General features: G+C 49.7%; 2 pseudogenes; one reads left to right on the forward strand and one right to left on the reverse strand.

Annotated features, from left to right (window-relative positions):
- The window catches only part of LOC120764662 (uncharacterized), a 263,621-nt pseudogene that overhangs the window by 118,437 nt on the left and 129,801 nt on the right, over positions 1-15,383 (reverse strand).
- Positions 1-15,383, forward strand: part of LOC120764663 (zinc finger protein 850-like) — an 88,179-nt pseudogene that overhangs the window by 23,737 nt on the left and 49,059 nt on the right.

A 15,383-nucleotide genomic window follows, 5' to 3' on the forward strand; every position in this document is an offset into this window, starting at 1 on the left:
TGAAATGAGGGGTAGTGAAAAGGACCAAGACCTGTCAAAAGTGCTCCAATTCAAATGCCAACACCAGGCAAGAAAGGTAAATCAAAGAAGGTGAGGAGAAGGAATTGAAGACATGCAAATTTAAAATGTGAAAGGGAAAATTTTGAAAGCACTTCAAAAGAAAAGAGTGAATGGCATGACAAGAAGGGCAGGGAAAGGAATGGGAACCTGCCCAATTAATCTTCATTGGAATTACAAGATGTCCTTCCCTCTTCTTTAAGGAAAGTCTTCCTTTCGGGAAAGGGAATGAAATCTTGAAAACAAAGAACAAAGTCAAACACTCGGGAAAGGAGATATAATGAAAAACAGTGCAAATGAAAACAAGCGAGAAAATATGGAACCGGCTGGATTGACACGAAATGGAATGAGATGAAATGAGAGGCAGTGAAAAGGACCAACACTCTCCAAAAGTACTCCAATTCAAATGCTGAAATCATGCAGGAAAGTTAAATATAAGAAGGAGAGGAAAAGAAATTGAAGACATGCCAGCTTAAAAAGAAAAAGGGAAAATTTTGAAAGCACATGAAAAGCAAAGAGTGAATGGGATGACAAGAAGCGCAGGGAAAGGATGGAAGCCAGCCCCATTAATCTTCAAGGAAATCTTGAAAGGAGACAACTAAGACTAATAAACACTCAGGAACTGAGGTACACCTGTGTCCTGGTGCTGCAGGCCCTTGCCCAGAGGCTCTCCCAGCCAGCACTGCCCCTGCTCTTCCCTGCTCTGGGCCACAAGCTGCAAGTTCATTTGCTCCCTGGGCCACCGGCTGAGCCCCAAGCCAGGGCCGGGGCCTTTCCCCAGAGCTCTGCAGCCACTGCAATGCTCACAGCTCCGAGGCTGCAGCAGCTCCAGGAGCCTTTGCACACCGCTCCCGGGGATGCCCAGGCTGCCACTCTTGGCCTGTCTGTGCAGGGCAGGGGCCTGCACTCCATGATCCTGCTGCCTCCCTCCCAGCTCAGCCTTGGTGTCTCCTCCAGGTGCTGCCAGAGCTCTTGGGGCCGGGCCAGGAGTGGCACAGCCCCAGCGTTCCCCTCTCGGGGACATCACCGTGCTGGCAGCTCCAAGGTTCCCCTCTCAGTGACACCACAGCTGGGGGCAGCTCCAACGTTCCATGCCTTGGAGACGCTCCAAGGGAAGCGTCCAGAGCCACACCCAGTCGTGAAACTGACCAGGACAACCCCGCAGCCGACGCCGTCCTGCCGGGGACGCACTGAGGGGATCTCCTTCCCCTTCCCTCTGGCACGGAGGCAAATCCCATCCTCTCCTTGTCCTTCCTCCCCCAGACAAGGAGCTGAGCATGGAGACCAGGGAGGACAAATCCCCACGGCAGATCCTCGTGGAAGAGGCCGTTTTGAGCAGCTCCACGGTGCAGGAATCCAACGGGGAGGAACAGCCCCTGAGATTCCGCAGGAGGAGGGGCTGCAAAGGCAGATCATGAGGATCTGAGGAGAAAAGAGCCACCCTGTGCCAGGAAGGTGGTTGGAGATTGAGCCAGAGCTCAGACCTGGTGGTCCATGAGCAGCTTCATGATGGGGAGAATCCCCACAAGTGATTGGAGTGTTGGAAGAGCTTCAGCAAGAGGTTCATCCTGATCCATCACCAGAGGATTCACACTGGGGAACGACCCCACAAGTGTGGGGAATGTGGGAAGAGCTTCAGTAGGAGCTCCAGCCTGATAGAACACCAGAGGAACCACACTGGGGAACGGCATTACAAGTGTGGGGAATGTGGGATGAGCTTCAGAAGCAGCTTCAACCTGACCCAGCACCAGAACATCCACACTGGGGAGAAGCCGTACAAGTGTGGGGAATGTGGCAAAAGCTTCAGCCACAGCTCCAGCCTTATTGTCCACCAAATGATCCACACCAGGGAGAAGCCCTACAAATGTTCCGAGTGTGGGAAGGGATTTCGGATCAGCAGCAGTCTCCTCCTTCACCAGCGGATTCACAGAGAGAGGCCCTTCCACTGCCCTGACTGCGGGCAGGGCTTCAAGCAGAACTCCACCCTCGTCAGGCACCAGCACATGCACAGCAGGGAGAGGCCCTATGAGTGTCCCCAGTGTGGGAAGAGCTTCTCACAGGGCTCAGCCTTGACCCAACACCAAGAGAGACACCTCTAAGGGAAGCCCTGTGAGTGCCCCCAGTGCAGGAAGAGCTTTGTGTGCTGCTCCAGCTGCATCCCCCACTGGAGGACCCACGTTGTGCCCTGGTGACCCACATTCCCTGTGATCCGTGTTGGGAAGACACCTGGCTGCTGATCCTTTTGTTTTGGCCTTCATTTTCTTCTGATTCATCTTCATCCCTTAAAACCAGCCAGAACAGGGTTGAAAAGAAAGAAATTGTCCAAAGATGTCTAGATCCCACCATTACACTGGTATTTGAGGGGGAATTTAGGATTTGGGGCCATATTCTGCAGGATTTGTGTCTTCTTGGGGGATTTGATGCAGTGTTCTCCATCTCTTTGCACTCCAAAAGCCAGGAGGGATCAATCTGTCACATCAAAACCACTCAAATCCCACTCTGAACAACTCAATTTTAACCCAAAAGGGCTGAATCCCACTGTAATGTGAGGAGGTTTTGGGTAGGGTGACAGAAACCATGACTCGAGACCTCTTGATCATGAGACAAACAGCACATTTTATTGTTCAGAAATCCCTTATACAGGAGGTTCAAAACTGCCGGTTGCAGACACTCGTAGGTCTGGGTCTCAGCCCTGCCCAGCTCCTTGACCAGCGATATGTCTGCTCTCTGCACTGCCTGTGACTGGTTGAGGTGTCTGCACGAGCTCTCCCATTCACCTTGGGACTTCTGGAACAAGCCAGGTCAGCCGAGTTGGGTCTGCTAGGACCAGATTTATCTTGTCTAGCTAATAGATGAGCTACGACAAATCACTCTTTCAGTTATAATTTAAAAAGTAAGTGTTCTTTGTCATCCTTCTTGCAGGCGCCTTGCAGGTAGGACGACAAAGACAGTATGAATTTAATTTGAATGAGGCTTTTTACTCACTTTGATAAACTCAGCTTTCCTAGCCAGTGATGTGTCTCATGTATTGTTGGAGCTGCAGCATCCACGTCTAGGAGGTGTTGGGTGAAATCCACCAATATCACAATTTGCCAGGCTAGCATGTCACAGGTTAATTGCTCAGAAGTTACAAGTTCCAACTTAACACTAGAAAACAGTAAACAATTTCACTTAAAACCATTTCAATCAAAACACACATCTTTCTGCCTCTGATGTCTCCCAAAGGTTTGGATCCTGGAGTTTACATAAGGTGGTGGGTAAATTGTCTTCCTACTGACAATCTTTTACTTAGAAAAACAGAAGAACATGAGAGCAGCCAAGACTCTTGAGGGGGGTGTACACCCACCCCACACCTTTTCACCTTTCTTTGTTGAACAATTAGAACAGGAACAAAATGTGTGTTTTGGAGCAAAAGGAATCAGGTGAAACTTTAAACTGCCCATATGTTTTACCATCACTCAGGGTCTGCTGCTGCTGAAGGGCCTCTTTATCACAGTGAGGGCTTGAAGAGCCTCTTCTGGATGAGGCTTTTCATGTTTATCTGAGAGGAAAGAAGGTTTAACTCCTGTTAGCCAAATCAGTTAGTCCAAGTGACTTGCTTTTAGTTTTAGAAATTTGCTGTTGACTTTAAGAGGAGTTGGCATGAGTGAAATCTGAAAGGTGGCTGTTAGTAATTTTTAGCATGAAAATGCTTTGTTGAAATGCTGTAACTGAAATGGTAGGATTTTTGGAAGAGAAAAATAAATATCTTGGTGCTTGCCTTTTTCTTTGGAGGGTAAAAACAGCATGTAAATGATGATGAGTTTTATGCAGAAAAAATTGTCAAATTAAACCAGATTTTAAATATCACATAGCATTATATTGTAACTTCAATGCACACCTGAAAAGAAGAGAGTTTACTACTGTTAGGACTAAACTGTTGAGAGTATTTAAAAACAGTATTAGAACGGATATTTGTTTTAATGGTGACTATTTGTTGTGTCCGATTGTTGAAAGCATAATTTTGTGGTGAGTCCTTTCTGGGTTTTTTCTGACTGTTGATCATCTGCATTCCCAGGGGCAGTGGGCTGTGGCAGGCGTGGCTGGGAGGGACGCCCGCCGCTCCCCGCGGCCATCCTGCCCATGCTCTGCTCTCCGGTCCCGGTGTGGGGGGCGCGGCGCTGCTCGGGGCCCCCTCAGGATGGGGTTACTCGTGGGAAGCGTAGAATAAGGACTTTACAATTAGAAATTGTACAGCAGGTATGTTTTCTGTCCAGCTGGGACACACGGGGGGATGTCTCCTCCAAACCGTGCGTACCTGGTCAGAGCAAGGTCCAGGTTTAAATACACATTGATCCCACAAACCCACACCTCCCCACCCGCCCATTCCCCGCCTTCTCTCGCTTTGTATTCTAATTAGCTGTCACAGCTCCTGGTGCTCCTGAGCTGGGCTCTTGGGAGGAAGGCCGATGTCTTCCTCAGGTTGATCTTCGCTTCTGGGCAGGCACAGTGGAGGTTTGGCTCTTTTTCAGGTCACTTTGTGCTCGCCAGAAATTAGGAGCTTGATTTTGCTGGGTTCAAGCCACAAAGTTCTGCTTTGTCTATTTGTGACAAATCCCTAGGTCCCGCTTTGCTGAGTTTCAACATTATACATCTTACCTGTATGACTTCTACTTAGTAACTACCTAACAACCAGGCTTAATAGCGAATCTTCTATGTGTTCTCAGTACAAGCTGTTTCTCTACTTCTACAAATCACCAAAAGCTGCTTCTAAAATCTTGTATTTTTATATTCATAAACATCCTCCATATCACGTGTAGTTAGGTTTTTCTCTAGTACAGTATCAGCGTACGAGGGCCCGCAGCAGACGGGAGTTGGGGCTGTTGTAGGAGCGGTGGCAGTGGCTGGTAGGGCTTTCCCAGCTTACAAGATGTTGGCCACGCTTTACCGGGTGAATTTTGCTGTGGTGGGGGAGGCAGGGAACGCGGTGCCGCTTCTGTTCTGCTTTGTAGTTGCCTGAGGCTTCGCACGCTCCCCTCTCTTGCCGTCTCTGTCGCTGCTGCTGCGCTTTCGCAGAGGCTGGGCTGAGAGGGGGCACGCCGCTAGGAAGGGTCTCCCCGGCCCCGACCACCCGCCCCACTCGGCTCTGCCTGAGGCCACATGGTGCGGGGCAGCAACAGCATTTTGGGATATTGTCAGGGTCCCCTCTAGGGTTATATGGATCAGGGGAGCAAGGGCTGTCTTGTGGTTCTCCCTCCCCAGCCCAGGCACTTACAGGCTCTCTCTGGCTGCACAGAAGGGATCGATATCATTGCTATTGTTGTTACCAGGGAATGCGGTTTGTTGGTGGTGGTGGGTGGCTCTGCTGCGTTTTGTTGATGACTGGGGCTGCTCACAGCTGGCAGGATGTGATGTCCCACAGTCCCGGGGTGCCGGCAGTGCCGGCCGGGTCTCCCATTCTCTCGGGTTCTGACTGCTGCCCTGGCTGCCTCGGTGTTTCTCAGGTTTCTCCAATCCCAACTGTGGATGTGGCGGTACGTGGTAGCTTGTGTCCCTGGGTGCTGGTGGCTCTACACATGGCTCGGGGGCTGCCTGGTTGGCTCTGGTGGTGGGACAGCCGGCTTCTGTTCTGGCCTCTTGAACAGGATCATCCCCCACCATGTGTCGAGCACCATCTTGGGTGAGTGCCCCTCGTTCCAAGTGCTCTCCACCATCTTGGGGTTTTCCGGGGGATTTTCTCCATGGCGCTTTATGGGGTGCAGAGCCTAAAGGTGGTTTCTGTAGCTGAGTTGTGGGTGGACCTGGGCATGCTGAGGATGGGCTTGGCACAGGTGGTAGCGGGGAAGCTCTAGTGAATAACAGCTGCTTTCCCCTCGGATTTTCACCACCTGCTCTGCCTGGCTGCGTGTCCTTGGTGGGCTCTTTTGTGGGTGGTGTCTGCAGCATCTTTACTGCCGTCTCCATGTCCTGCTCAGCTTCCAACCACCCCAGCAAGTCTGAAACAATTTTCCAGGGCTTTATAAGGTGCTCATATTGGGAGCAGCCACTTTCAGCACCAAGACCCCCAAACCCCTTTCCCAGCCATCCCACCCCTCCAGGCCCCGCAGCCCCTGCTGGGGTCCCAGCAATCCCAGGGGTCCCCCCGTCTCAGGCTCCCCACTTTCCGGTTCTGGGGCTCTCCTCTCTCTGGGGTCCCGCTCAGGGAAGCCGTGGCTCTCCCTGGGCTCCCCAAACCCGGTGTCCCCCCCGCCGGTCCCGTGCAGTTCCCACGTGGCCCCGGCAGAGCTCGGAGGGCCCGGCCCGGGAAGCCCAACCCCCACCACGGGGGGACCCGCATCCCCCCGGCCCCCACCGGGGCTCTGCTGCCACCGGGACCCCCCAAAAACACATCCTGGGGAGCGCCCAATGTCCCCCTGAGGGGCATCTGCAGATCAGCTTTGGAACCCTGCAAGCTCCAAACATTCCCCCCAAAAACCCAAATCCAGCTCCCCCCCGCCCCAGGATATTTGGGGTGAACAACTCCTCCACGGGCACCTGTGGGATGGGGGATCAATATTCCCAGGGTGCAGCGAGTTCCAGGAGCGCTGGATCCGCTGCTGCCTCCATTCCTCTCCTTCTGCTTCGTGCTGCCGCTCTATCTCTTCCTCCCTTCCTCGTCCTCCTCCCCCATTCTCAACCCCAAACTCTAAGGGTGGGGTCAATGAAAGTGGGGTAGCTGTGAGGGAAACGGGCCCAATTTGGCTTAAAATCACCCAAATGGGTCTAAAATTGACGAAAAAGGTCTAAATTCACCCTAATGCCAATCATGTTTGATGTCAAATCACCCAATGGGCCCTAAAATCTACCCTAAATCCACACAGTTTGGTCTAAAATCAGCCAAATTAAGTTAAAATCATTCAAAGCGGTCTCAAATCAGACCTAAGGGGCCTAAAACTGCAAAAACTGGTTCAAAACCCTCCAAACTGGTTCATCACCCTTCAACCTCCAAAATGGGCATAAAATCCATGCTGAAAGTACCTATGTTTCCCTAAACGCACCCAAATGGACCTAAAGTCCATTCTACAACCCAGCACATTTGGCCTAAATTCACCCAAACATGGGGTAATCCCACCCAAATGGGCTTAAAATCCTACAGAGGGATCTAAAATCCACCCTGACTGCCCAACTTACCCTAAAATCACCAAATGGATACCAAACACCACAAGTTTGGCCTAAAATCAGCCATATGGGCCTAAAATTCACAGTAAAAGGCTCAAAACCTCAGCCTAAACCTGCCCAGTTTGGCCTAAAATCACACAAATGGGCCTATAATCATCAAAAGGGATCTAAAATGCACCCTAAACCCCAGCAGATTTGGCCTAAAATCATCCAAAGAGGCCTAAAAATCACCCTAAGCCTGCCCAGTTTGCCCTAAAATCACCCAAACAGGCCTAAAATCTCTGGGACCGAGTCCAAAACCAGGATCAGCACCAGATCTAGCACCAAGACTGAGATCAACACCAGAACCGAGACTGGCACCAAGAGCAGCATCGCTCTGGGACCGGCACCGAGACCAAGACTGGGAACAGAACCACACCAGAACTGAGACTGGCCCTGCACTGGCACTGGGACTGAGAATGCTCTGAGACAGACCCAGACTGAGACCGGGACTGAAACCGGCACCAGCACCGAGACTGGCACCGCGTCTGGACCGAGATTGAGACTGGGACCAGAACCGCTCTGGGATTGAGCTCGGCACCGGGACTGGAATCAGCACCAGGAGCGCTCCGGGACTGATACCGAGGTCAGAACCGGGACCAGGATCAGACCCGGAATCACTCCAGGATTGGCTCCAGGACTGCTGTGTTCGTTCCACAGCAGTGGAGAGGGACATTTGGCCGTGCCCCCGGGTGGGGCTGGGAGGGATCCCTGGGCAGGGCAGGAACACCTCAGTTCACATTGTTACAGTGCAACCGTCCTGGTCCATATGATCCCAGTTTGCATGATCCCATTCTCTAGGGTTCTGATCCAGATGGTCCCAGCCTGTGAAATCCCAGTCCATGGGATCCCAGTGCATACAATCCCAGTCTGTAGAATCCCAGTCCATGTAATCCCAACCCATACAATCCCAGTCTGTAAAATCCCAGTCCATGTAATCCCAACCCATACAATCCCAGTCTGTAAAATCCCAGTCCATGTAATCCCAACCCATACAATCCCAGTCTGTACAATCCCAGTCCAGGTGAGCCCAACCTGTACAATCCCAGTCTACAAGGTCCCAATCTGCATCATCTCAGTCTGGATGTTCCTGATCCATTCGGTCCCGGTCTGTGCAGGCCCAGTCTGTAGGATCCCAGTCCATGTGATCCCAGTCTGTGGGAGCCCGGTCTGTCTGCTCCTGCATGACACATACTCCAAGACTCTGGAATTCCAGTTCCCAGCAAGGAAAAGCTGTTCCAGCCCTTGAAGGCAAAGCTCTGAATAAGGGGGCAAAACCAGAGTGCAGCAAGATCCTACAGTGACATTTCACTGCCAGTCTCCAGAACTTCATCCATGCTTGTTGTAGCTCCTGGATTGGGAATTAAATCAGGGCAGGGTCATTGGTGGGAGCTGCCCTGGGTCGAGGGAGACACTGAGAGACAAACAGAGCAGGCAGAGAGAGGCACGAGAGAAAGGAGAACACAAACACTGAGAGGAATGACAAGATTTGTCTTTACAAACAAGCCCTGGGTCTGCTGGTAGATCAAACTAGCACTGAGAGATAAGCGAAACAATGGGAAGGATTCTACTGATTGATGAATGGAAAAGAAGATACTTGCCTTTACAAACAAACCATAGGTTTGTAAGTGAAATTGAATATTGAAAGATGAAAGCAACAATGGGGAAAAACCCATAAATCCCATAAAAATTAAAAATTAGTGGGGGGTTATACATTAAAAGGGGAATCTTAGGCATTTTGGGAAGTCTGTACCTCTCAAGTACCTCAGCCAATGGGGAAAGAGAGAGGGAAATACGGCCAGGAAATTAGGATAAAAAGGAGGCTGCATCCTCCAAAAAACTGAGAGACCTCAGGGGAAATGCCCCATGGCCTCTCCCTTTATTCGAATAAAGTAAAAGGACTCCTCTGTCTCCTTTTTGGACATAAACCTCTGGTGTTTCTGGATTAATTTTCCTAACAATTCTGGGACTCGTCCGGGATATTTCCACCGTCCGGGGCGGCGGGCAGCGAGCGGAGCTGAAGGCGCCTCACCCAGTTTCGGTGATCAGCTCCCCTTGGTGGCGGCCGGCACCGGGCGATCGATTGGGTTCCCGAGACTGTCCAGGGACAGACGAGTGGCGGACCAGGGGGGGTCCGTGAAGAGTCCGCAGGGAAGGACCACTGAAAATCTCACCGGTGAGTAAAATGGGATCTTCGGGGAGCAAACCTGGGAGGGCGCCCATGGAGGGCAGCACAGGTGAAACACAGCACCCATGGAGGGCAGCACAGGTGAAACACAGCACCCATGGAGGGCAGCACAGGTGAAACACAGCACCCATGGAGGGCAGCACAGGTGAAACACAGCACCCATGGAGGGCAGCACAGGTAAAACACAGCACCCATGGAGGGCAGCACAGGTGAAACACAGCACCCATGGAGGGTAGTGTGGTGGTGCGTGTTTCATTTCAGTTATTTTATGGATTTTACATGTATTTGATGTAATGGTTTGTTCCCTGTACCCCCCTAGTTTTGTATTGGTTTGGACTTGTTTACCACTAAGTGGAGTTTTACTGTTATATGTCAATCATCCCTTCCCCCTTGTCCCAAGCTGTCAATCCCCTCTCTCTCCCTTTGGGTGCCCTGTCTATCACTCCAGGACCCTTCCCTGGCTTCTGGAACGTTCCAGGGAGGGCATCGAGTGATAGGCCGGGTGCCTGGAAATCCCCTCCCAGCGTTTTGCTATTGGTTCCCTGTTCGAAGGTTACTCCCCTGTTACACCCCCAAAATGTTCTTATTGGTTATACCAGAAGAGACCACACCTATTTTGTTTTCCCTTTTAAGCTCATGCATGGCTGATCCCGCTGTCTCTTCTGGGCAGAGGGTCAGAGAGTGCTGAGCTCCGTGCTGCCTCTCCTTCCAATAAAACCCTGTTGTACCCAGCCCAGAGGAGTCGCCTTTCATTTAGCTGCCGTGGGTTGCATTTACCATCTGCTGACCATCGCTGTGTGAGGAACCAAGTCCCCACGGGGAGGAGGTGGCTCGCCTGGCTTGCCACCCCAACCTTACACGTTGCTGCGGTGCACGAGACTGAGCTAGCCCGTGGCTGCGCTCGACAGCGCGAGGAACAGCACCGTGACAGGGTAGCACAGGTGAGACACAGCACCCATGGAGGGCAGCACAGGTAAAACACAGCACCCATGGAGGGTTGCTAGGGTAAAGCTGGGAAGGGGCCCCAGCAAAAGGGATGACGATCCCATAATACCCCCGGAGAGTCCCTTGGGGAGAATGCTGAGGTCTTGGGACAGACTATGCATTCACCCAGAGGTAACTATGGAGATGATGGTAAAATATTGTTATTTTGTGTGGCCGGAGTATAAGTTGCCAAAGGGGCTTATGTGGCCACCTTATGGAACAGATAGAATTCGTTTGTGTAGAATTTTGTTGAAGTATTTAGAGGAGAATAGAAAAAGATAGATTGAAAGAGAATGTGGATTGATATGGTTTAAACAAGCAACAAAAGAAATGTATGTGTTAAAGAAAAAGGGAGAAAAAAAAAAGGAGGAAGGGGGAACTGGTGAGAATTGGGATGTTCTTCAGTACTTTCCCCTGTCTTGTCCTCCAATGTTGCCAGCTGAACCAGGACCAGCTGCAGGTCCCCTGTATCCTCAACTCCCAGAGCAAAGGGATCAGGGGAATGTTGTTCCTATGGCCCCACCTGAGAATAATAATGGTGTAGGGGGAAGGGAGCAGCCTATCATACCACCACGTAGAACTAGAAGAGGAAATCAATTGAGCACATCAGAAGCCCCCCGGACCCAAGAGACAGGGGTACGCCAGATGCCACTCCACCAAGTTCCTTTGGGGGGTCAGGGGGGAGGGTTTGGGTTTGTAATTGTACCACTTACTACCCAGGATATAAGGGGGTTGAAAAAAGAATTACTCCCATATTTGGATGATCCCATAGGGCTGGGGGGAAAGATAGAATATTTAGGAAACGCGGATTATACATGGAAGGATTGGGATTTTCTCCTGGGGATTTTGTTTGGGTCATCAGAGAAATGAATGATTTTGCAGAAAGCTCGGCAGCTGTGGGAGGATGAACATCCACAAGCAGCAGCGGGGGCTGGACCTAATGTACCTACAGTGGATGATGCCATCCCCCAGATGGACCCCCAGTGGAACCCAAATGAGGAGACCAGTTTGGCTCACCTCTGCAATTACCATGTTTATTTAATTAGGGCAATTAAATCAGCAGTTCCCAGAACTAACAACAGAGCTGAGGCTATGTCCTTAGAACAGGAGAAACATGAAAGCCCCTCTCACTGGTTAGAGAGGATTAGAGAGGCCTTGTGGAAACACGGGGGCTGGATCCGGAGGGACCAGCCTTTGACACACTGTTGAAGGTACAATTTGTTACAAAGGCCTGGCCTGACATACGGAAAGGGGTACAGAAAGATGAAGAGTGGCAGAACAAGCCTCTAGAAGAACTAGTCAGAAAAACACAGCAGATATATGTAAGGAGGGATGAGGAAAAGGTAAAGGCTAAGGCAAAGATGATGGCAGAGTTTTTGCAGCCACGGAAGAATAAACCGCAGGGTCCAAGGGGTCCCCAGGACAGAGGGGACGGGGTCGGCCACAGGGAAGTGGCAGAGGCATTCATTCCCTCCTCGGCAGGGGAGAGCTGACCCAAAGAGCGGTTGGGAAGGAACCAGTGTGCTATCTGCCGGGCAGAAGGGCATTGGAAAAGGGAGTGTCCACAGAAACAGCTGGACCCTCAGGAGGAGGAAATCCAGAGGATAATGGAAATGGATTGTTAGGGGTGTCGGGGGCTCCCATTATATCAAGGACCCACCACTCAGGAGCCCTTGATAACTTTTAAGGTGGGCCCAGATCGAGAGGAGGTGTGTTTTCTGGTAGATACAGGAGCTTCTCAATCCACTTTAAATTTTATACCTGAGGGGGGGTATTATCAAAAAGATCATTAGTCATTCAAGGAGTGAGTGGAAAAGATGAGCGAGTGTATTTTATTCAACCGCTATTAATAGATGTGGGGGACAGGTTTGAAATACACGAATTCCTGTTTGTTCCTAATTGTGATTGTAATTTACTGGGAAGGGATTTGATGGCTAAAGTGGGAATGCAAATTAGTAGTGTAAAAAATGACACAGAGTCCAACACTGTGATATCTTTGTGTAAAATGTCTGAGAAGGCTTATGCTGAAATAAATCCAGAAGTGTAGGCAGCCCCAGGAAAATACGGAAAACTAGACATAGAGCCTCTCCAAATTACTTTGAAACAACCAGGACAAGTAGTGTCTAAAAAGCAATACCCTCTTTCAAGGGAGGGAAAGAAGGGGTTACAGCCTGTCCCTGAGTCCCTGCTAAAGGAAGGTCTTTTTAGGGCCGTGTAGGTCTCCCTATAACACCCCTATCCTGCCAGTTAAGAAACCAGATGGAACCTACAGAATGGTGCAGGATTTAAGAATAATCAATGAGATTGTCAAATCAAGGCATCCCACAGTTCCGGATCCCTATACAATCCTGAATCAGATCCCTTCTTCACACCAGTATTATTCAGTACTGGACTTAAAGGATGCTTTCTGGGGGTGTCTGATTACAGATGATAGTAAACAGTATTTTGCCTTTGAGTAAGAACAAAAGGAAGAAAAAATGTGTTTATTGATGGGTCTTCAAGGGTGATAGAAGGGAAACGATTTACAGGATACTCTCTCGTGAATAAAAAGCAATTAAATGAAGGGGGGAGGTTACCGCCCACCTGGTCAGCTCAGACAGCAGAGCTGTATGCGCTTGTGAGAGCCTGTGAATTATACCGGGACAAGACAGTGAATGTTTTTACTGATTCTAAATATGCACATAGGGTGATACATGCATTTAAGAAACTATGGGAAGAAAGAGGTTTATTAACCTGCAGGGGAAAGAAGTTAGTTCATGAGAACTTAATCTCTGGCCTATTAGAGGTAGTGAACTTAACCAACGAGGGTAGCAATAATACACGTTATGGGACACCAGGCAGAGTGCTCAGAGCAGGCAATAGGAGCCCAACTGGCTGATAAAGAAGCTCGAAAAGCTGCATTGTCACCAGAAATCTCTAAGATCCTCCCCTTGCTCCCAGTAACTGCATCACTGCCAGAAAAACTGTCTTTTTCACCAGAAGAACTTGAGATAATTAAAAAGAGTAGGGCAGAGGAAAAACAGGGTAATTGGTTTACAAGAGATGGTAAACAGTGGATACCAAAAGCTCAGGCCTTACAGTTATTAAAACAACTCCACGAAGGGAGTCATTGGGGCTCTCGAGGACTGGTAGAAGCGTCCCTCAAAATGTATGCTGCTGTGGGTCTTTTTACCCTGGCAAAGCGAGCTATTGAAGGTTGTTTGATTTGTGAGAAAACCAATAACAGAGTTACAAAGAAACTTGCCAGGGGAGGGAGGCCTTGGGCTGTACATCCCTTCCAGAGATGCCGGGTGGATTTTACCGAAATGCCACGAGTGGCAAGGTTTAAATACCTTCTGGTAATAGTATGTCAGTTAACAGGGTGGCCAGAGGCATTTCCTGCCATTTCAGCAACTACAGGATCAGTTATTAAAGTATTTTTAAAACCAATAATTCCAAGATATGGGATTGTAGAAGCAATAGACTCAGATAGGGGATCTCATTTTACAGGAAAAATTCTTCAAGGAGTTATGACTGCTCTAGGGATAAGATGGAATCTCCACACCCCCTGGCATCCCCAGAGTTCTGGCAGGGTGGAGAGGATGAATGGAGAAATAAAGAAACACCTTTTGAAGCTAGTGACAGAAACTAAGATGCCATGGGTACGGCTCTTGCCACTGGCTTTAGCAAGGATAAGGGCTAGACCCAGGGGAGATATTCAATTATCTCCCTTTGAACTGATGTTTAGAATTCCTTACCCTTACAATTCCCAGCCTAGTGGGGGGGGTACAGATAAGTGATGTATATTTAAAGCAATATGTGGCCAGGATACTGTCTCTTGTGAAATCTCTTTGACAGGAAGCTCAGCTGGCACAGACCCTGCCTTTGGACTTTGCTGTTCACATCCCACCAGGAAATTAAGCCCTAGCTAAGGAATAAAAAGAAGCACCACTAGTGGCTAAGTGGCGTGGACCTTTCCAAGTGTTGCTGATCACAGAAACAGCCGTCAAGACAGCAGAACACGGGTGCACCCACCACACTCGGGTCAAGGTCTCTGAGGCCCCGGAGATTTGGACATCTCAGCTGGAAGAGAAGGACGGGAAGCCACGACTGACACTCCGCAGGAGTGGACTGGAGCAGTAGCCAGTGCGTCGACATCGGGGGAAGCCTCGTGTGCCTACCCACAGACTGCCTGCTGAAATAGTTTGTGTGGGCATCCCTCCTCTCAGATCTCCAGTCACTGGGGGCCAATCCTCGCTGTCATTGGTTTCTTTATGTTAAGCTGTTTCTGTGCCTTCGCTCGCCACGGGTGGTGTAGAAGACAACGTGAAAGTGAAAATTAAGTTAGAAAATTAGATTACACCATTAGAATGTTTCTCTTAATAATCTTACCTTTATATTGTCAGTTAAGTTAAGGCCAAAAGTAGGAAAATAATTTTTTAACCTTAGGAGAAGAAGTAGCAAAACCCTTTAACCGTAGCGATTGTTGGGTCTGCGGAGGGCCAGGGGGATCTGACGACTGGCCATGGGTGGCCAGCCCAGTCGAACCCAAATGGTGGGTTAGCACCCTGAGTGAAGTCAATAATGGAACAGGATTTTGCGATGAGGAAGGAAGTCCATGGCGGCTTCATTCCTCTGAAAGAGGCATTTATTGTCTAAATAGAACAGGAGGCGTATATGTAGGAAAAAGTGTCTGCGACTGGACTTTATCTTTGAGTTTAGATTGTTGGACCCCCAACTGCCCTCCTTATGATTGTTCCTGATATCAAGGCAGATAGAATCAAACACATGTTAAGCTCACTAATGGTAGCTGGGTAAGGTGTTCCTTCCATAATCACCAAAAGAATTTTGAAGGCTGTAAAGCAGTGGGAAAGGATAGGGTTTTTGACCCTTTATTTTTAAGCTGCCCCCGAGATAATTCCACAAGTAGGACACATGTTGTTGGTGACTATCAGTAGAAGTGGCAGCACCGGAATGGAACTCGGACCCTTTTTTAATA

Source organism: Hirundo rustica, chromosome 34, assembly GCF_015227805.2.
Source record: "Hirundo rustica isolate bHirRus1 chromosome 34, bHirRus1.pri.v3, whole genome shotgun sequence".
NCBI classification, from domain to species: domain Eukaryota; kingdom Metazoa; phylum Chordata; class Aves; order Passeriformes; family Hirundinidae; genus Hirundo; species Hirundo rustica.